This window comes from Haliotis cracherodii, unplaced genomic scaffold (assembly GCF_022045235.1).
Source record: "Haliotis cracherodii isolate W230 unplaced genomic scaffold, xgHalCrac1.p SCAF_8, whole genome shotgun sequence".
NCBI classification, from domain to species: Eukaryota; Metazoa; Mollusca; class Gastropoda; order Lepetellida; family Haliotidae; genus Haliotis; species Haliotis cracherodii.
The window spans coordinates 54473050-54494817 of record NW_027266341.1 but is presented as its reverse complement, the minus strand read 5'-3'; the positions used below and the strand labels follow the sequence as shown (position 1 = coordinate 54494817).

At 38.1% G+C, this 21768-nt stretch overlaps 1 protein-coding gene across 3 annotated transcripts in view; it reads right to left on the bottom strand.

The window, feature by feature from the left end:
* LOC139449916 (uncharacterized) overlaps nucleotides 1-21768 on the bottom strand; it is a 219076-nt gene that overhangs the window by 134062 nt on the left and 63246 nt on the right. Inside the window, exon 1 of one of the 3 annotated variants that reach the window (XM_071231525.1) lies at nucleotides 6678-6996. The exons of the other annotated variants lie outside the window; for them this stretch is intronic. The gene's annotated coding sequence lies outside the window, so the exon portion shown is untranslated. Of the gene's footprint in view, nucleotides 1-6677; nucleotides 6997-21768 lie in introns of those variants that run through there. 3 annotated transcript variants of the gene reach the window in all.

The following is a 21768-nucleotide window of genomic DNA, read 5'->3' as shown; positions in this document are numbered from 1 at the left end:
TATTAACACTGAAGAGACACAATCAGTAAAATGACACTTCCAATCTGGCCAGGGGGCACTGGTGGCCCAGTTGTCTAAGGCGCCGCGATTCGATGAGCAGAGTTGCGTCCCTTGGACACGCCAGAAACCTATGATTGTGGGTTCGAATCCCGGTTCGCCCCGATTATGTTTCTAGGTTTGCCAGCACCATACCCGTGCTCGTGGGTTTCACTGAAGTTGTAAACGTCTGTGACCTGTATCACTTCGGGCATTCCTCCCACATTAAGCTGACACGCCGCGATATGACTGGAATACTGTTAAAAGCGGCATTAAAACCAACTCACTCACTCACTCACTCCAATCTGGCCTTGTTAGTATGTTTGAGTCTTACCACTCAAACTAATGGCTGACAGAATGAACACTCAAGTCACAGATGTCCCCTCAAACTGTTTACACAGTTTGTATATACAATTTAGCTACATGTATCCAAAGATGTATATAAATATATATACATCTTTGACACATCACATTCATTCTCAGTATGGAAATACAATATTCAAACAGAACAAACAAGAAAAAGAATGTTTTCTATTGTGTCAAAAAGGGATAAACACATGACAGATTTCGGTGAAAACAAATAGGGTGTTCCTTCATGAATATTGTAACAGACCCATGCTCTACTTCCTGCTTGACATCAATGGATGGAAACAAACACAAACATTGTCTACATATATACATATTTGATAGCTACATAGATGCCATGCTTCATGTTATGGTGTGATAAGGCCTACTAAAACTGCCAACATGGTCATAATATAACACTGACCAACTCATGCCCCTTTCGCCCTCTAGGGGGCGCTGTTCATGGATCAGAGGTCCTGCATGCACTGCTGGTCGGTACGTTTGCTTTATATAGTCATTATGACGTTATAAAATATGTATAGAAGAACAACCATGGGATCAGACTGGATTATCCCCAAGTGGATCATGGTTATTGTTGCAGCAGCAACCCTGTGGAGATGATACCAAAGGTTGTTAAGTCCTTTTTTGGACTGAGTGAACCATGTTTTTAAGCTACATCAGCAGTTTTTTATATATACATAGTCAAATCATAGCTGTTTGTATCTATCATAGTAATTATAACAATAAACACAACATATTTTTTTTCATTTTTGCATACATACTGACGATGAGAAATTTCCACATCTTGAACATATGTTTTTGAATTTAAAGAATTTTTAATGAAATAAGATTTCATGGATCTTAGTAAACTTGAATAATTTTTTTTATAAATGTGCTCCACTGACCACTTAACTGATCCACACAGAGAACTGACATGTAGATGTTCTTGTGAAGAATCCAGTTAATGAGAGGGCTTGTGTGTATCTGTCTGACAGCCCCATACATACACCTCACAGATGTCACAGTCAACAGTGTTCCAGCTATATCATGTCAGCCTGACCCACAGCCCAGTTTAGCGGACTCTTAACACAAGCAACAAAGTGCTGTACATATTAACACTGGACCCCACAGACAGCATCCATATAGGGAATCAAACCTGGCACTTACCACTGACCTACCAACACATCCACAACAAGGGACACTCAAGAAGCAACAATAAACAGAAGGATCTCCTTCAATATTCCTTCATTTTGAGGGTCAAATGCATTCCAAGCCCCCCTGAGTTCAAGGAAACTTACCCGCAAATATGCAAACTGTTCTGCGATGTCTAGGACCTATAATAAACACATGTTAAATATTGACCTGACCTCCTGTATGCAACAGTGTGTTCCAGAAGAGGGTATCTTGTCAAGCAGGTTGTCTTGTGACAGAGTGGCCTGAGAGGGAACAGAGCTGTTTACCCAGAATAAAGATCACGCAGCCAATTTGTACATCCTCTGTGTGTAGCGGTGACAATATGACAACTGACAGTGTTGTAACAAGAAGGTATGTGGCTGGTCGTGACACTGATTGTCAGCATGGGCACATGGTGGATAACATCACAATTAACTGCTTCTTTCTCAGCATTCAGTTTTCAACAGAACATTTCAATGTCAAGACTAAATTACAGCTTTTGTACACTGGCTCTGCATGCTACAGGGTGAAGCTAGCCATTGCATGAGCGATTGTCTCCACTATTTGTTTTTCGTAATAGTCACCAATCCAATCCAAGCAAAACCTATACAGGCACTGAGGCCATCCAATCCCCTATATGAAGCATGAAGAACAGGTTCTGTTTTAGAGGATTTTATCTTATCTGGCCTGGTTTTCTCCATACAGTGAATGAGTGAGTGTGTTTTACGCCACTTTTAGCAATATTCCAGAAATATCACAGTGAGGGACACCAGAAATGGCCTTCACACGTTGTACCCATGTTGTAAATCGAATCTGGGTCTTCGGCGTAACGAGCGAACGCTTTAACCACTAGGCTACCCTACCATCCCGGTAACAGTAGGAAGGGCCCGTTAATATTACCTCAGAACTAAACCTGGGTTTTCGCAAAGAGCAAGCACACTACCCACTACACTAACCCACCATCCATCACAAGATATCAGACATTTTCAAACAAGCACATGATATCTAATATTCTATTGAATCACAAAATATTATTTCATGACTCAGAATGTGCATACACTCATAAATATTATTTAAACAGTCCACCTGAGGAATTTCTATTCAGACTAATGTCTTCTCAAACATCTGAGCCCATTAAACTGAACTATAGTGCATTCCCCCCACCCCATATATTACAGTACTGAGCACTTAAATGTTTTCCACTGACTACCCTTTAGCCCAAGTCTATGTCGAGACCTCTCAGGGCATAAGTGTCTACATGAGTGATCAATCCTGTTAAAGTTTATTGTGGGTACTTTATGGATTCTGAATAAATACCTCAATTACAAGGTAAATACCACCACCATCGCTGTCACATGCACTTTGTTGTTGACATTCTAGACATGTCAATATTGGTTGCCATATTTGTGATGCAGTCGTTGCCGTTGCCGAGACTACCTTACCACTGCAAATAAATTCTCATGAAAATACGCAAAAGTGCATTGGAAGTTTGGAAGCATATGACCAATATACCATTAACTAGATTCTAGGTGATCACTGATCATCAATATCTATTTTAATTCTCCCATTCTAAAAATACCTAATAATAAGTATATTTATATGGTGTTGGGATCCACACCTATTATGCTCAAAGAGGAATAGTGGAATATTTATAGAATGTTATATTGACGACAGATGAGTCCTGATCTTAAACATTAACGACTTTATGCAGTTTTGAGTGATAAATGCAGAGATTATAAATGAAATATTCTAAAATTATCTAATTTTCATTGGATATTACAAATTTAACTTATTTCAAATATACATAGGGACAGTCTGGTAGCATAGTGGTTATAAAGTGTTTTCTCGTCATGCCGAAGACCTGGGTTCGATTCCCAACATGTGTACAATGTGTGAAGCCCATTTCTGGTGTTCCCCGCCGTGATATTGCTGGAATATTGCTAAAACCATACTCACTCACTCAAATATACATCACTAAAGTATGGAAAATACATATTGAACAACATTCCTCTTCACAGATTATTAATTTTTGCTGTTGAAAAATATGACAATTTATACCTGTTATGCATTACATATGATAAACATGTTATTTCCATCATCACTGCCAATTATATTCCCATAATGCTGTTCAAACCAATAAGAGTACCAATTATTTCGAAGAGTAGCCCTTATTCTTATAAATTTGAAAAATGTGGCGGACATTTTCAGCACGGCAGTTCCCATGGCCTTTAGTCGAGCAATCTGAACTGCCTTGGAGTCAAAATTGGATTTTCATGAAACGAATATCAAATGTATTATTACAACAAATTCAAATTAAGACTTGATATACACACATGCTGTTGAACGAGGCTGTTCTAGAATGAGAAACATATCCTATTATCGCAGGGATCTATGTGTATAGCGTACCAAACATGGCTGCCGCAGACATCACAAAATCTTATCCTCTCCCTGCACAAGCTGATTTGCCCATACCATGACCAAAGAACTATGTTCGCATGTAAATATAGTCTCTGTACCCACAAACCGCTTGTCTCGTTTGACCCTGTCAGGAAATACAAACAACCTTCAATTTTCCTTTTCTCAAAGTACCAACAACTGAAGACATTATTTTTATTATCAAACACTTCTCTCTGTTAGCTTTCATCAACTGCAGCAATATTTAAAGACATGGACATCTTGTTTAGTAAATCAGGACAAGAAAATTTAATTCTTTCTTAAGAAATATTAAGGAACTGGTCATTTATTGTAGCAGGAAGGGAGGGTCAGAGGGTCACCCAAAAATATGACAGTCTCTTGGGGTGGGTAAAAAAATAACAAACATATTTGGGGAGAGTCAAATTGACATTTTGTAATAAAATATAAAATGCTTTTGCATTTTGTCTTTTCAAGGAGGGTCATGAAAAAGATGTACAAGGATAGGGAGGGTCTTCAAAAAAAGCATTAAGCATTAAGAGAGGGTCATTATTTTCATTAATTAATAAATCAAAAATACTCCGACCCAAACCCCTGTAATACATGACCGGTCCCTTAGTTCCCTTGATGAAGGGGATTTTCTCCAGCAGTTATGTAAAAGATTTTTTTCCATTAGGAGAAAACAAAATTTACTTGCACTCTTTTGAGATTGTTTAGGAATTACAAATGTAACGCTTCCAACATTGAAGATTACAAGGTTACAAAGGAATACTAGTCCCTCAACATGCCTGTTTTGCTAATAAATAAAATAAAAATTCTTTGAATGCAATAATTCAATACATTAATTTTACAATTTAAATTAATTTTTTTTTTAATTTCAAAATGAAATTTATCAGTCATGTAAACGTATTATTTAAGAATGTTTTTAAAATATTGCTTCTGACTTAAGTAGTCCTATTTATATGGCATTCAGCTTCAAATACTTTCATTGGGGGATAACAGAATTCTGTGATGTTTTACAAAGGTAGATGTCTCCATTTGTCAGTGCTGATGACGCCTCCCATCTTGTGCGATGTAGCTGAGAGCAGTGTCGATTGCTTGTTGTATTGACACGGGTGGTTGACACTCAAAACAACAAATATTGCTGACATTGTTACAAACTGATGGCGCTAGCTCCAAGAGGGACTGGGCCTTCCTATGCTGTATCATAAACAGATATTGACAAGAACAATTTGAAAACAAATACAGTGATCATGAATCACGTAGAAAAAACACCACCGAAGAGTGAGCAATACGGTCACTGTGACCTTTGACCTCAAAAATAGAATGAACAAATTTGAATTCAAGTGATTCAATTATAGAACTGGGAAAATTCTCTTGCATTTAATATCAAAACTGACACAAAAATTCGACAAGAAACATCACATATTTGCAAAATATTTGCGATCTAAATTTGTAATACGCAAAGTTATTTTTAAAGGATTCGCAGTTGTATTGTGTAAAATGACAGGGTAATATATTAAATTACTTTACACTTAGGCACTTCAGAATTTAAGTTAAAAAATATTGTCAGTTCCCCATTTTATGATCCTGACAACAATGTCAAACAACAGAAACTGTTGACTGTATGACTGTTGGCATACTCCATGTTGTATTGATTGAGCGAGTTGAAGTAGAACTTCCCGTTATAGAAACCATGAGACGCTCACCCACAACCTACACAGCTTCATCAAATTTCAAACATTAATATTTTATCACTTAAAATATGTATAAAAAGTTTCTAAATGTCATATCCATTGCTAAGGTTTTCCAACCCTTCCCTTTGTTGTTGTCAGAAACATTGAAAACAAAGGACGAACATTGAAATGTGTTTTATGAAAATATTAAAAAATATATCTTTTTTTAACATGATAGGATTGGTATATTCTCCAAATAAAACAGATAAGAGTTGTTCAATCTTTACCAAATATACTTTCAATTTATAAAAGGAAAGAATATTCAAGTTAAGGACCAGTGCTTAATCCTAATGAACAGTCTGATCATAGTCAAAAAGAAAATATTTTGTTTTCTTGTTCTGTGACTTTATCCCATATATGTATAGATCGAAACTTGAATATACACACCATCATACACCTAGCTAGATATAAATGAGCTTTGAATATACCTAGTACATGTAGGGCAAGTAGACGTATAACAATACCTGTGCATGTGTACCTAGCTTGTGTTATTGCAATCAATACAAACAAAGTAGGTGCAAAACTAGCGCAAGTATTCAGCCACACCCCAATATCAACTGCTGAAAGTCATAAAATTTATGAGCCTCTTAATCAATGGGCCAACTATTATAATACTTGCATGTACAACCATTTTTTTTTTTTACAACAATCATAAAGCCGGTTTTTGGTAATTACTCAAAGTAAACATCCATTTAAATTTTAGACAAATCTATTTAGATATCATATGTTATGTGTCTATATAAACTGACTTCCCTCAACTACAAATGTCACATCTATTTATTTACCTTGATTATCTACCTGTTTGTTTATTGTCAGGTGCAAAACATGATTCACCGTTATTTCTCAGGTAAATTCAAACCTTAGATAAACCGACATCCAAGCCTGCCAATTACAAGTCCATCAGAACTTCATTCAATGTTTCATTCCCCATGCCAGTGTTAAAAAAGACGACTGTTTTTGACAGCAGGGACTTACCTGTTGTACCTGTTCAAACTAATTAACAGCTGTTAAATTCCTTCAGTTATCCGTCCTGAATTGGACAAGGGCTGAAGCAGAGATATCCTCCAATAACAGCCCCGACAGATCATAGAGCACAGCTAGGTCAGAATCACCTGGCTTTACCTGGCTGTACAGGTAAGGTAAATCTCGTTAACACTTCCAGCACACCTCCACACTGTCCTAACACCTTTAGGATGTGACTGATTAATTAGCTCTGCCCTGAAGCATCTTTTCATCTAGACATAGTCACCTAAAGCACAGAATAATCTTTCCGACCAGCCGACCCACAAGGCCGTTCGCTAGCGGCTGGGCGATGGCTTCAGTCGTCAGCTGCTGGTCTCCTTGTGTTGGTGTTCCGGCTGAGCATGCTCAGTGAGACTGATGACAGCCCGGTGTACTCAGCACACAAACAACAAATGGTTGTTCTTTCCCATACGACCAAAACTAATCTGTACAAATATTGCAGTTTTTCCCACATTGCTTGTCAACACCAGCGTCTCCGAGTCCGCTCATCGAGACGTACATGGGTTGGAGCCGGCTGCCACAACTACACAAACTTCCTCACTCCCTGGGGACATCGACAGTAAAGTTCTATTTCGACTGGACAGAACATCACCAGTGCCGACAACCCAAAATTATTACTGCTATTCTCATGATGATGTAAAACAAGACCATTTGCAACAACCTTCATGTTATCAAATAAGTATCTAAATATTTAAATTCATTTATATTAATTGAAAATAATATCAGGACTTCAAAACATTACCAGTATTGATAACCCAAATTATTGCAGTGTGTAAAACCTCCCTAGTATGAAATTGACATTACCATATTTTTATTCATTTAGATTCAAATTAAATATAATTTTAGGACATAAAACACATTTACCATTTTTCATAAGAAAGATAAACTTAAACATTTGTGACTATTAGAAAACAATAAGCATACCATTATGATCATTTATGATCATCAACAGCTGTTAAAATGCACACAACAATATAAACTGAACAAAAAAAGTTAGGGATCATGAATATTTTTGGGAATATTTTTATACCACTGAACACACAATTTCATAAAAATATCCCCAAAAATATTCATGACCCCTAACCCTTTTTGTATATATATGACACTGTTTTACATCCAAAAAATACTACAGTGTTTTTTAAACATATATATAAGTACAACCATAAACAGAAATATCTGCGTAAGTACAGAATTCATGATCCAGCTGTGAAGTTATAGATGTATTGTTAAACGGATTCTATTTTTGACCAAGGAATGCAAAGTTTCTTTATCACATAGTAAATACAGTAAGCTGAAATGGTCTCACTAAATACCACCTTCCTATTTCTATAGGTAACTACAACAGTGATTCAACCCTCCCATACAAACATGCACCTGTATTAGTCATTCCTACCACACCCACTGATTCCAATCAAACATTGCAAAAAAATACCCATAATTCATATAGCTGTACTTTGATTAGGCCATCATTAAAAATAACTCTGTTTCTCTGTGACCTATATATGTTTTCCCAACAACAAAAGAAACGTGAATGCCATACATGTTGATTAATATATGAAGAATTACTCATATTCAAGTGATATTAGATCGGTTCGAAAAACAGACAAATATATTGGTATTAGGGCTGGGACGGGTAACTCGGGTACCCGGGTCGGGTGGGTACTGAGTAGGACCGGGATACCCATAGGACAACCCGGGCCCGTGCTTAGTCACGTGATATATTGTTTAATGACAAAAAGTATCTTTAATTCTATGGTTACACTACAATGTTCGCATTTCTTTCTGACTATTCACCCATTTCTTCTGATTGTTCATATGGTTGAATAAAGATATAACTTAAGTCAACTTCAGTTTATGAATGACCAGATTGTTTAATACATGTATCTAAATACGTTTTGCCAGGGTTATGCTAAAAATGTTCCCAATTAGACATTTTGTATCTCCTGAGACCTATAGGGGGTATCCGGGTAGGGTCGGGTAATAGGGGGGGGGATGGGTCCCCGGGTAATAAATTTGGACTCGTCCCAGCCCTAATTGGTATGTTGTGTGAATCAAAGCTCATGAATACATCACATGTGAGGTCATAGATCCATGATTCGAGATTCACCATTTGTCTTGTGCAGGATTAGCATGTTAAGTTTGAAAATCACCTACAACATTTCATGATAAGAATAAAGTCACTGTGTGGTAACACTTGGCTGATAGTTTGTCATAAATTGGTACACATTAAAACATCTCTTCTAACGTACATACTTCTATATATGTTTCTATGGTTTGCGTTTCTTTTGGCGGTGAGTATATATACCACTCAAGAGAAGTTACGGACCACTTGATTCTTTCATTGTACTGAAGTTAATCTGTCATGGCATAGTATAGGAAATTGGGTGGTTAGGCAGTGAGTTTGTTTTTAACAATAATAATAACAGTCCATTTAATTGTGCTTTTCCAAACTCAAAGCCCACCATTATTATCCTTATCAGTGCATCACTGAGTATTCCTTCTTTGCTCCATTGGTAGTAGACAAACCGATCTGACTCAGTGCCTTAAATAACTGCCCGCTCGCCTGCCCATGGCTCGTAACTTTCTAGTTGGGTTTAGGGCTGGGACAAGTCCAAATTTACTACCCGGGTACCCACCCCACTATTACCCGACCCGCTGTTGCTGTCAAGAGATAGGTACAAATTTCCAATTGGGAATAGTTTGACCGTAGCCCTGGCAAAATGTATTTAGAAATTCATATAAAACAATCTGGTCATGCATACGCTGAAGTTGACTGAAGTTTTATCTCAATTCAAAGATAAAAAGTCAGACGGACTGTCTTGTTGGGTTTTAAAATTATTTCAAACACTGATCTGACTATGACGTGCTAGAAGGTGAACGGTCATGTGTCTCATCCTACTCTCTGTCTCCTCCCACCAAGTTCCCACTCACTGCTGGGTGAACAGAGGCATATTTTGAACTCACTGCTGGGTGAACAGAGGCATATTTTGAACTCACAGCTGGGTGAACAGAGGCATATTTTGAACTCACAGCTGGGTGAACAGAGGCATGTTTTGAACTCACTGCTGGGTGAACAGAGGCATATTTTGAACTCACTGCTGGGTGAACAGAGGCATATTTTGAACTCACTGCCTGGTGAACAGAGGCATATTTTGAACTCACTGCTGGGTGAACAGAGGCATATTTTGAACTCACTGCTGGGTGAACAGAGGCATGTTTTGAACTAACTGCTGGGTGAACAGAGGCATATTTTGAACTAACTGCTGGGTGAACAGAGGCATATTTTGAACTCACAGCTGGGTGAACAGAGGCATGTTTTGAACTCACAGCTGGGTGAACAGAGGCATGTTTTGAACTCACTGCTGGGTGAACAGAGGCATATTTTGAACTCACTGCTGGGTGAACAGAGGCATATTTTGAACTCACTGCTGGGTGAACAGAGGCATATTTTGAACTAACTGCTGGGTGAACAGAGGCATATTTTGAACTCACTGCTGGGTGAACAGAGGCATATTTTGAACTCACTGCTGGGTGAACAGAGGCATGTTTTGAACTCACTGCTTGGTGAACAGAGGCATATTTTGAACTCACTGCTGGGTGAACAGAGGCATATTTTGAACTCACTGCTGGGTGAACAGAGGCATATTTTGAACTCACTGCTGAGTGAGAGGCATATTTTGAACTAACTGCTGGGTGAACAGAGGCATATTTTGAACTCACTGCTGGGTGAACAGAGGCATGTTTTGAACTCACTGCTTGGTGAACAGAGGCATGTTTGGAACTCAGTGCTGGGTGAACAGAGGCATATTTTGAACTCACTGCTGGGTGAACAGAGGCATGTTTTGAACTCACTGCTGGGTGAACAGAGGCATGTTTTGAACTCACTGCTTGGTGAACAGAGGCATGTTTTGAACTCACTGCTGGGTGAACAGAGGCATATTTTGAACTCACTGCTTGGTGAACAGAGGCATATTTTGAACTCACTGCTGGGTGAACAGAGGCATATTTTGAACTCACTGCTTGGTGAACAGAGGCATGTTTTGAACTCACTGCTGGGTGAACAGAGGCATGTTTTGAACTCACTGCTTGGTGAACAGAGGCATGTTTTGAACTCACTGCTGGGTGAAAGGCATATTTTGAACTTGATTAAGTCACTTGCCGAAGAAGTAACAAGTGTTTCAGGACTGAAAACTCTCAGGAGTCAAGCTCTCTGAACAGACGCCATCCAACTACTCTCTGTAACCATTGAATGATTACAGATGGACAACCTGATATAAAGAAATATAATTTTGTTGTCGTGTCAGGCAGGTTACCAGACACAAAGACTTTCTGGTGTGGCCTTACCACTCGATGCATGACAGTACAAGTAAGTCTGTAATCTAGTCAGTGTTCTTCTGGAGGCATGAGTTCAGTAAGAGGTGAATATGAATAATGTTATCTGACCTTGTATCTCGATATAAGGATTTTGTTGATACAAGACTAAAGTCAGATTTGATTCATGTTCCTAAAGGAATAACATGGCTCAAGTAATATAGAATTTTTTTTTTTTGCTCCATGTAAGGCCAGTAACTGAAATTACAGGTAAGTAAGTGAATGAGTTGTACACTGCTAGTAGCAATATTCCAGCAATATCACAGTCAGGGACACAATCCAGTGATTGACATCATGAGCATTGATCTACGCAATTGGGATATGATGACTTGCATCAAACAAGTCCGCAAATCTGACCACCTGATCCGTTAGTCGCCTCTTACAACAAGCATAGTCACCTTTTAGCATGTGTCAACATACGTATGTTCAACAACTCAAAAATGGATGAACAGTAGACAGAATGTATTTAAACAGAAGTGGTGTCTAAAATCTTGGTTCTGTCCTTGTGACAGATTTCTTTCAATTTTAGAAAAATGTCCTGTTTTTTTTTACAGCTCAATAACATATTATTAACAAATTGAAAGTAGTGAGTGGGTGAGTTTGGTTGAAAACTGCTTCAAAAAGTATTCCAGTTACATCACGGTGTGTCATCTTAATGTGGGAGGAAAGCCCTAGTGATGCCAGTCTCAAACATTTTACCACTTTGGTGAAGCCAGTGGACATGGTAATGGTGCTGACAAACCGAGAAACATAATCGGGGCAAACAGGATTCCAACACATAATCACAGGTTTCTGGCATGCCCAAGGGAAGCAACTCTGCATAGTGAATTGTGGCACCTGAGACAAATGGGCCGACCATTTCCCCAACAAACTGATAGTAACATACATGTACTTTAAAATCATAGACTCAAACAAACAAAACTCTATAATAATTCCAGGCATTGCAACCTAGATTACCCCAAAATGTATCCGTGAAGATCCGGGTTAGGACAGGTAACCCATGCTTGCTGTAAAAGGTGACTATGCTTGTGTAAGAGGCAACAAACAGGATTGGGTAGGTAGGTTCGCTGACTTGGTTGATGCATGTCATCATATCCAGATGCTCATGATATCAATCACTGGATTGTCTGGTCCAGACTTCATTATTTACAGACCACCGTCATATAACTTGAATATTGCTCAGTGTGGTGTTAAATAACAAACTAACAAACAACCCAAAATGACAGCATAAGGAAACAACAGTAAATATTTCATGGTCACATATTTCTTCCAACTTCATAAAGAGTGCAGGGTCACGTCAATGTTTCAAGTCATTCCCTTGAAAGCAATTGCTTTTATAATTCATCCAAACAAGTTGTAAAACACATCAAAGAATTTTTTTCCTTTAATGAATTAACTAGAAAAACTACCATACACTGCCTGTGTTGCAAGTGTGAAGGTATACAGGTGTGCCAGTATAGAAATCTGGATCCCATCTGTCCTACCTGTTGGGTCGTTAGTGACAGGTGTGGACACAGGTAGGTGGGAACATTACCTACATAAACATTTTAACCTTCAACTCAACAAATACGATCATAAACAATACATCATTCACTAGGTGCCAAAAGAAAGGGCGTCACTTTGCCAGCATTCAGTCGCAGTTTTCATAATCGGAATAAAAGAACAGGTATTGTATTATTCATAAAAGTTAAGCTTAAAGGAAATTCTCACCTTTGATATGTTTGTTTACAAAGAGCACTAGAGTCAATTTTCTTTGTTTTATTCCCACCTACACATGTATATTTAACAGGTGTGATCAGGTATTAATTAACAGGTGTGATCAGGTATTAATTAACAAGTATGATAAGGCAATGACTAGCCGTTAGCTGAAGTGAGTGAGTATGGTTTAATGCCACTTTTAGCAATATTCCAGCAGTATCACGGGGGGGGCCCCAGAAATGGGCTCCACACATTGTACCCATGTCGGAAATCAAACCCGGGTCTTCGACGTGACGAGCGAACGCTTTAACCAGTAGGCTACCCGACCGCCCCCATTAGCTGAATAACTTCAGAGGTAGTGAGTGAGTTGGTTAACGTCACTTTTAACAGTATTCCAGTTATAGCATGTGGGAGGAAGTGATGCAGGTCTCAGACTTTCATCACTTTGGGAAAACCCACAAGCATGGTTTATGGTACTTACAAACCTAGAAACATAATTGGGCCAACCAGGATTCTAACCCACAAGTTAATTACTTGCTTGCCCAAGGGAAGCAATTCAGGACAACACCTGCCCCCCTGAACCCACTGAAACTTACCATGCTCAATGATCAGACAGGAGTTTCAGAACTTATATTTTATGCTCATCAATACATACACGATCCACATCATTCAATAACCATTTTACAAGAATGTGTTCCAGTCAGCATCATTCAATAATTATTGGTATACTTCATTCAAAGTACAAAAATCAGAGGTGAAGTGGGGTTTAACGTCACGTTCAAGATTATTACACTTATATAGCGACGTGCATGCACGTGTGTGTGTGGCTGCTTGTACTAGACCGGACTGATGCTGATTTATAGTGCTAGCCAACTGAAATACCATGCCGCAGTTTAACATGAATACCCCACTCAGACACAGTATACTGACTCCGAGCCGACCAGTCGTTATTTAAGCCCCTTAATGCCGAGCGCCAGACAAGGTAACGTCTTTTTGTAAAACACCTAAAATTTATGAAAATATTTTGATCCATAGCTCAAATATATAAAAAAAACATTTAAAGTTAAGCCTTTAGAAAGCAGAAAATATTGAATAACAAGAATATATTATCATTTATCGCAGTGACAGTAAACTAGTCATGCTACAACATCATACATGTCCTAACACAATGTTATCTGTGACATGTATATAGAAAAGAACATTATAATGTGGAGATTTAGACTTAATGTCTGAAAAAATGCCTTTCCCCGTGATGTTGTGATTGGATGAAAATATAAACATTCTCATTATATTCTTGTGCATGACAGATTTCGAGACATAAACCTCCTTTCAATGTCAGTCAATAGACAACATGTGACGACAGGAAAAGCGTCCGTATTACCTGGTTAACTCTTAGATACCACCGTTAGCGTAACACAGGTCAAGCCATATGTATGTGCAAATAGAGCTCAGATGAATATTCCATTTGTCTTTTTTATATAACTATAACTTGGAACATGTTCAAAACCCATTGTGTCAGTATTTGATTTTTAATACATTGTTTGCATTAGGAAGTTTTTAAATCTTGCCTTATGTGACCATGGAAGGAAAAACGTTCAGGTGAATAAAAAAATATGTTAACTTCTTTCCATCAAATTGATCCAAGAGTTCGAGTTGACATATATTTTGATCTATAAAGTAAACTATAGACAATAGGGAACGGGGTACAGCAGGATGTGTTTCATGTTCTTTCCATGCACATTAATTATTACAGGATAAAACGAATTCAGTCTGTAACCCATAAAAGCATATACAGTTAACTACAGCTATAACTAATTAAAAGGGACTACTAATTTTAGTTCGTAATAACCAAAGTTCGTTATGAGCATATATACACTATATATACAGCAAATGGCCAGGAATAAAAGAACAATTTATTTTATCCGTCAGTTCATTATAAACATGTTCGTTATAAACGTAATTTACTGTAGAATGGTTTTAGGAGAAATGATATTGGAACATCTTAATATGAATCAGTAATGACAGAATATAATCAGTCTCAGTTTCCTGCCGAAACAGATTACACAGGCCGTTAAAGGCAAAACAGCAGAGAAAATCACATGAATGGACCACTGAAAATCAGTGATAGCACCAGGTGTTCATGAAAAGTAAGCAAGTCCTGACCTACATTTCTATGCTACATTAACAGGTGAATATATCCTGTCGCGAATAACAATTTTCACTCAAGCAGAATTTCTGCAAAAAAAATTTGAAATCTTCTTTACAGATGGTAATTAAAACTGATCTTTACCAGTTTAAAAAATTATTCAAATGGTTCACTCCTACTATGACTACGGGGAGGAAAATAGTTCGAAGCACCCCCATCCCTGAAGTAGACTAATCCACCTTGAAGTACTGTACAAAATATAACTGTGATTGTGACATTAATTTTCTGAAACCATTTCTTTAACAGAAATTACTGATAAATTGTTTTATAATTATCTAAAATTGTACAGGAACATATTGTTATTTTGAATGGTGAAATGTGAGTGAGTGAGTATGGTTTAACGCCGCTTTTAGCAATATTCCAGCAATATCACGGCGGGGGACACCAGAAATGGGCTTCACACATTGTACCCATGTCGGGAATCGAACCCGGGTCTTCAGCGTGACGAGCGAATGCTTTAACCACTAGGCTACCCGACCGCCCCGGTGAAATGTGAGGATGCTCCACATACACTTTTTGTTCAGTAGAATTAAATTTGGATCACCTGTCCATGTCAAGGATCGAGGAACACAGCACTCAAACAATATCAGTGATCATAAATTATGCAACCAATAATCTAATCACACCTACGCAGACATCTTGGAATCGCTTCAGTAGTTGATTTGTACCATATAAAGTCTTGAACATAAAAAAAATAATTTCAATCTATTCAGTGAGATGTAGAGTATGTATAATATTGGTAACATTTGTTTACAAGCAGGAACTATTAGGACGACAACTTGCAGTTTATATGTGTATATAATTGTATATATTAGTACATAATTATAAGACAGCCTCCCTGGTCTGGTGGTAGAGCATCTGCCCGGAGAGCGGAAGGCCCGGGGTTCGATCTCCAGCCGTGTCATACCAAAAGACGCTAAAAGATGGTACTTGTTGTTACCCTGCCTGGTGCTAAGGGGATAAAACAAAGACTAGTCGGCTCGGAGTCAGTATACTGTGTCAGAGTTGGTTATTCATGTTAAACTGCGGCATGGTATCTCAGTGGGCTAGCCCTATAAATCTGCCCAGACTAGTACAAGCAGCCATACAGACACACACACATGTAAGCACGTCGCTATATAAGTGCAATAATCTTGGACATGACGTTTAAACCCCATTCACCTCACCTCACGTAATTATAAAGATTGGTAAAATGTTGTACACATATACTTTCTATAATTGTCTCCTAATTTAAAACCTGGTCACAATGTGCACTACATAGCCCATACACTATGTACACGACACACATATACATATATATACAATATCAGTTTGCGTAGCAGTACATTCAGGAGAATGTTACCATTCAAGCATGCTGACATCTGAGTGCAACAAACAGCTTGCCTGTCAATCTAAAATGTTATATCAAGTTTGAAAAAAGTTCTGCTCCATTTAATCACAATGACAAAATCAGAAAGTATATCCCACGATCACTGAAGCTAACAGCCCCTGTCAGGGTATTATACATAAACAGTGAAACAATCTTTACATGACCTACGCCAGGACCCTCGAAAATAGATCCATTCATTCATAGTTGGACTGTACTTTGTTTTACTTTTCAATTTTCAATTCAATGGATCAGAAAAAGAAAAAGAAACAATTACAAATATATGAAAAATTAAACTATTAAGAGGAGAGAGAATAATATATCAAATTATTGTAGGTAGATCAAATGCAATGTATGTTGGATCAAATGCAATGTATGTTGATCAAATGCAATGTATGTTGATCAAATGCAATGTATGTTGATCAAATGCAATGTAAGTTGATCAAATGCAATGTAAGTTGATCAAACGCAATGTAAGTTGATCAAATGCAATGTATGTTGATCAAATGCAATGTAAGTTGATCAAATGCAATGTATGTTGATCAAATGCAATGTAAGTTGATCAAATGCAATGTAAGTTGATCAAATGCAATGTAAGTTGATCAAATGCAATGTATGTTGATCAAATGCAATGTAAGTTGATCAAATGCAATATAAGTTGATCAAATGCAATGTATGTTGATCAAATGCAATGTATGTTGATCAAATGCAATGTAAGTTGATCAAACGGTTGTATGTTGATCAAATGTGTTGTATGTTTATCAAATGCAGTTTGTTGATCTCAAATGCATTATGTTGATCAAATGCATTGTATGTAGTCTGCGCAGACTGCAAAGCTCTATTAAGAGAACAAGCCTTCTCCGAAGTAAACATGCTACAGGAAAGACACTGCTGCACCCTAAACAGTATAGGCATTTACTGCTGCCCTCTAAACCAACCGACAGAAACAACACTGAAAAACAAAGGAGAAACCTACTGAGCTACACAAATCTGTTTTATTGCCATCTTGATCCACTGTACAAGTCAACCAAATTAGCCAGAATTTGAAAACAATAAAGGCTGCATATTGAATGATATACATACTGGGTGCCTGTGATATATGGACAGTAACAGTATATCATCCATATCACATATTAAGCCATCAACTCTTGTCAACAACATCACCGAAAAATAAACTACAATTAATGACAAAGAGAACTCATTAAACTTCCAAAGGTAGCAAGAGCTCTTTGCCTGTTGACATGTGTCTTTACCATGACCTTAATTGTTATGAGTTGAATCAATAACTGTGTCAGCCTCGGCCATGATCATCAATCGTAGTGCCACTTTTACAAACATGTGAAACTCAACAAGTGGCTCCCATTACATGAATGAACAAAGAAATGAATATTTATTTCTTCAAGTATAGTCGGAAAATAGGTTGTAGCTTACACTGAATATCGACCTGGGATTGCAAATTTGCAAGCATGATACAGATAGGAAAGTACTACAGTGAATAAATGTATAGTATTGCTGTAGGGTCTAGGAACTGACTTCTTTGCCTGCTTAACATATGAAGTTGGTCTGTCATTGAGGTTCATTTCTTCAATGTAGTTGTGATACCACCAAGAGGTGTCATGATTTTGGTGTCTTCACGCTGAAAATCCTCAAACGTGAGATTGTGATGGAGGCTGATGCTGTCAAATAGACATTCACTTGGACTCTGTTGTAATAGATCTTGTGTAAAAACTGATGTTCCACATTACATGAATCAATCAGTTTGTGATATGAAACCAGCAACACTTCATCGGCATTGCTGTTATGTACTGCATCATTAGCTCAAGAACAGAGAGAGTGAGTTGGGTTTAACGCTGCTTTTAACAGTATTCCAGTTATATCACTGTGTGTCAGCTTAATGTAGGAGGAAAGCCCGAAGTGATGCAGGTCTCAGACATTTACCACTTTGGCACAGGTATGGTGCTGACAAACCTAGAAACATAATCGGGGCGAACCGGGATTTGAACCCACAATCATAGGTTTCTGGCATGCCTAAGGGACGCAACTCTGTCAGGAACAGATAAGTCACCAGATGACTGTATAGTGTTTTGTATATGAAACAGGATGAAATGAACACCGAGATTGAATGAATCACTGGTTTAAACAGTGTTTCAGTCCATCTCCACACGTCAGATTAACGTGGGAGGAAACCCTAAAGTGATGCCGTTCTTGGATGTTTTCCACTTCAATGAAACACACAAGTGTGGGTATGATGCTGACAAACCAAGAAACTCAACTTGGGCATATTCGCCATGGAAACCAGGGATGCAACTCAACACAGCCTTTTGCAGTGTCTTCCACAACTGAACCTCCTCAGCCCCTTTAAAATAAGAATTCATCACCCAAATTAAAACCATTTGTGATTGCCGAGGGTCCTGATGGGGCATATTGCTTATCGTAAAATAAAAAAATTACTATAAAAATTGAATGTAGAATGTCCATTAAAACTGCTTAGCATAATCATAAACTTTTTTGTTATAACTGTGTTGTCCCATAAAAGTAAATCCTGTTTGTTTGTTTGTTTGTTTATTTGCTGTTTAACGCCGCACTCAGCAATATTCCAGCTATATGACGGCGGCCTGGACCAGAACAATCCAGTGATTGACATCATGAGCATCGATCCATGCAATTGGGATAAGATAACATGCATCAACCAAGTCAGTGCATGAGCCTGACCACCCGAACCCGTCAGTCGCCTCTTACGGCAAGCATAGTCACCTTTTATGGCAAGCATGGGTTGCTGAAGACCTTTTTTACCCCGAATCTTCACTGGTCAGTAAATCTTGTATATAACTAGATCTAAGGACAAAACATACCCGGTCAGTGTTTTTTTTGTTTGCAAAACACGAATTGCAGTAATGAAATGAAAGCAGAATCACAGGTCTTCATGTTCCCTACAGACAGATCGATGATCCACATTCGCATAGAGATGACTCCGCATTTTAGATTCAACTTGACAGCTTGTTCACTATTCATGTGTGTTTTTACTAAGCCGACAAAATAAGACTACTGACTAAAGGCCCCAAAATACTGACTACTGACATGTAACACCTCCCATCAGGACCCTCATTACTGCGACAACTGTACAAGATGACTTATCACATCCTTGAGAAAGGATTCATTTGTGATGCATGAAACGAATACCTGTCAGCAAGTAAGTAAAATTGTTAAAGTTGAGTCTTCCACAGCATACAGTTAAAATACCAGCTCACAACCACCGTTGTTGTCCTGTTAATACAGAGCTTCATTGACTGCCAGCCAAGATCAACAGACATGAAGGAGTAGCCTCCCTTTGATGTGAAAGCCTGGACCAGATTGTGTACAGAGAGATTAGAGAGTAACCACGGAAGGCAACTTGTGTAGATGTGATGGCAGTGTGCTTCTCCATGCTGGATACCCCAAACAAAGACCCATTGATAAACCTCAGTGCTAAGTGACTTTATACAAATACATTAATCGCCAAGATTTGTGTACCTGTATTAATGACATACTACGCGTACAAGTATTCCATGCATAAATGTTGTACCAAAATATTTAACAATAGATAACCACAATTGAAAAAGGTATGGGACATATTTAGAATTTTTTTACTTGTTTTATCCACTAACCAATCTTTCACAAATGTATTATAATAACATTTTTTTCCTCCATGACCTACAAAAAGTTCAGGTACACAAAAGACTTCAAATGAAGTGAAGGGAAGTAACTCTTTGCATGAAATTCACTGAAACATTTATCTCACATTTCATTCTTTTCTTCTGAATCTGTCCAATTCCAGGAATGTGTTATCAGGGACGAGCCAGTCATGATCAGGAGACTTGGCTATGATTTGTTTGTTTGTTGTTGAACACCTCTCACAGCACTATTCAATCAACATGGACCAGGCAAACCAGTGATGAATAATGAGCAACAATCCAACGAATGCCAAGCAAACAGTTAGCGATCCACAGCTTCAGGTATGATGACATACAATCAACCAAGTCATCAAGTAGGACCACCCAATCCACAGAGTGAGTGAGTGAGTGAGTTAGGTTTTACGCCGCTTTTAGCAATATGCCAGCAGTATCACAGCGGGGGACACCAGAAATGGGCTTCACACATTGTACCCATGTCAGGATTCGAACCCGGGTCTTCGGCGTGACGAGCGAACGCTTTAACCACTAGGCTACCCAACCGCCCCCAATCCACAGAGTCAGCTCTTACAACCAGCATAGGTTGCAGGGGATTTTTTCAAACCAAGAATCCCAATAGAGCCGACATGTCTATGGGAAAAGGGACACAAAGGTTGAATAGGGGTCTTTTGATTGCTTTAAGAATTTTGATGTTCAACAAACCCAGAAAATAGCCCTAAGCATAGGAGTGACAAAGACCAAAATCCAAACAGTTTCATGAAAGTAGAACATTATTTTATGCCATTCGCTTCATATGATCCCTGTTAATATTTCATTGTCACTTCTCATGTATTTGTTTGTCGTGTATCAAATGCTTTATCTCACATATATGACTGTCTGATGTTCAAATGTTCCCCTTTCAAAAGGATAAGTATTTGTTAATTTTACCATGTCAAGGAATAAATATTGCTTTCGCCATCAAACCTGTTTCACATACTCTCAATACGGCCTCGACAAAAGGTTACAAGTATCAAGTTTCTGGTTCTTCGTTTTTTTCACATTCCTCTTGTTGCAATAACATGGTGGTAATGGAGTCTTCACAGCAATTAACATAGCACTTCTATACAAATCTATAGCCTGACCTGGTCAGTGGTCACTTGTCCATGAAGCACACAGAATAATTCAAGGTCCATGGTCAAGCCAGCCATCAGGTGGACACACACCTTGGTGATAACAGACAGTTATATCTCAAGATTTACTAAGGGTATAACAATACATCGGACTATCGATGTATTGCAATAGTGAATCCCCCAATATCAATTTATCGATGGGAGTTGCGTTTTGCAATCGATAGTATCGATGTAGGTGTCATATATACATACTTATTTTATTTTGTAGCACTTTACTGTTGTCTTTATGAAAAGTTAAAAACGTATTCTGATTGAATAGCGAAAAATAGCTTGAAAACTGGTACAGCGGTTAGAATAATGTGCCCCTCCTGTCTCTTAGCAACTCTTCCACAAATTACAAATCACAAATCTGTCCGCAAAATCAAATGTGTGGATGAACTTTGGCCTCGTTAAAGAAGACAACAATGCCGTCAAAAAGTGCATTGGTTGTAGGATTTGTGGAACAATTCTTAGATATAGTGGATCAAAACACGAGAAATTTGTTTGATCATATGCAAAGGAAGCACTGTTCCCCTGTGCAACATCGCCACCGAAAACAAATATACCTTATTCGACGTAATAAGCA